The sequence below is a fragment of the Sesamum indicum genome, linkage group LG8 (assembly GCF_026168435.1).
Source record: "Sesamum indicum cultivar Baizhima isolate 11 linkage group LG8, ASM2616843v1, whole genome shotgun sequence".
Classification (NCBI taxonomy): Eukaryota; Viridiplantae; Streptophyta; class Magnoliopsida; order Lamiales; family Pedaliaceae; genus Sesamum; species Sesamum indicum.
The window spans coordinates 9,034,176-9,036,194 of NC_142664.1; the positions used below are offsets into that span (position 1 = coordinate 9,034,176).

Consider the following 2,019-nt stretch of genomic DNA (forward strand, 5'->3'; position numbering starts at 1 on the left):
CAATATGTACAGATTGATGAACTCTGTAGTTAATTTTCGTAGATGTTGTCTCTCCTTTTTTTGGCCATTTCTGGAGGAATCTGATGTAGAATGTAATTTATTGTGTTGCATTCATAGATCCCATGAATATATATTTTCGTTCCAAAAATGAATCTTGTCTTATTATTACAATAATATTAAATAAAGACAAACCTAAAAAGAAGAAATTAGTAGAAAAATATTACAAAAAAAAGACAGAACGTCAATTCCAAGGCTTCTGCTACCCCCAATCGAGCTTTGTTATTTGGAACACTCACACAAACACATACAACATTTACTCGCACTCTCTCGCTCAACCACTCACACTTCACATTTGCTCACGCCTTTTCTCCCTCAACACACTCACTGCAAATCACTGTTCAAATCCAAAAAGTACTACACTCAAGAGCTGTAGGAACGTTATATTTGATTCCTTCGGTATCCATGAAATGGCAGAAAACTCCAGAAATCTAAGATGATTTCTATGTAGGAAACTCCATTATTCCTTTTCTCAAGCATTTGATTCTTTCTTTTTCCTTCTTTAATTCCTTTTTCTGAATCGATTTGTTAATTCGTCATCGTGTATAATTTGCCAACAGAATTCTTCAAGAACATACACTATAGATTTTGGCCGGATTATTTCATCCAACCCAAATTCAAATTCAACTTGTGAAGATTCCGGTGTGCTATCGTCGGATCCCATCTCTTGTGCGTTGCGGGCAAGTTTAATGGAGCATCAGGTACATATTTAATTATTTCTCTTTTTGTTTCTCCAATTTGTTTCAAATTAATTTTCTTTCCTATCAAAGTTTTAAAAAATAAATATTTAAATTTGAATATATTAAGAATTTTTTTTCCATAATTAGGGTTCAACAAGAAATCCAACTTTATTTATTTAATAAATATTTTAAAATAAATTTATGTGGAACTCCTTGTTGAGGCAGTAGAAATCATGCTCATTAAAACTTGTCTTTTTCTGTTTCACCTTATGTTTTGATATATTTTCTTACCATGACCATACCATATCATATATAGCGTTAGGAGTACTGCTTTGGACGACGCCATGTTGAGGAACTTGGACGCTGTCTTAAGAGGGTATCCCCAGAAGGACAGGGGAAATTCAGTAAACCACTTCATGGATTGAACCATGTCCAACATGGTTCCACTTCTCCATTAGGCCACACCATTAAGTTATGGCGTTCTAGGAGGAGTCCATTGAGAGAAAATTCTATTCTTTGTTAAGTACTCCATGAACTCACCATTTAAATATTCCCCACCTCGATTTGACTGAAAGCCTTTGATCTTATGGCTGGTTTGATTTCTACTTCAAGTTTGAATTCCTTAAATATTCCAGATGCCTTAATCTTGTATCTCATGAGCCTAACATAACCGTACCATGAGTGATTTTAGATAAAGGTTATGAAGTATGAAAATCCTCTTTTAGCTGTAGTATTTAGTGGTCCACAGACGTCTGTGTGGATTAAGTCCAAATAGACTAGTGACAAGCGTGACAAACAACAAGTTTCTTGATCATTTTTCCTTTTAGACAGGACTTGCAAGTTGATAGTTTACCCAAGTCATCTACCTCTAAACTCCTTGATTCTACCAACTTCCTCATCCTTTCTATGGAGATACCAACTTCTTGATTCATGATTTATGCATTTTCATAATTATTAATTTTTGGTTGTGTTGGGCAGTTATAATCCAATTTGACTGTTGAAAAATATAAAAACCATTCGTTAATGTACCAAGTAGATGAAGGTTATTATCAATCATCAAATAAAAACTATTTTTATTAATCTTAAATGCATAACCATCATTGTCTCAATAAGGAACGGAAACAATATTTTTTATCATGATTGGTACATATTAATAGTTCTTTAATACTAACCGAATATGATCACTAATACCTAAGATGAGAGATCCCACCGATTCCGCAACGACTTTGTCATCACCGAGCCTTAGATCATCTTGTCTTTACTTAGCCTTCTGCTTCTTTCC

General features: G+C 33.9%; 1 long non-coding RNA gene across 1 annotated transcript; it reads left to right on the forward strand.

The window, feature by feature from the left end:
• The first annotated feature begins 330 nt into the window (after positions 1–330).
• LOC105179184 (uncharacterized) lies at positions 331–1,706 on the forward strand. Its single transcript, XR_849221.3, has 3 exons — positions 331–504; positions 618–758; positions 1,054–1,706. It is a non-coding gene; the product is annotated as an uncharacterized LOC105179184 (long non-coding RNA).
• The last annotated feature ends 313 nt before the right edge of the window (positions 1,707–2,019 follow it).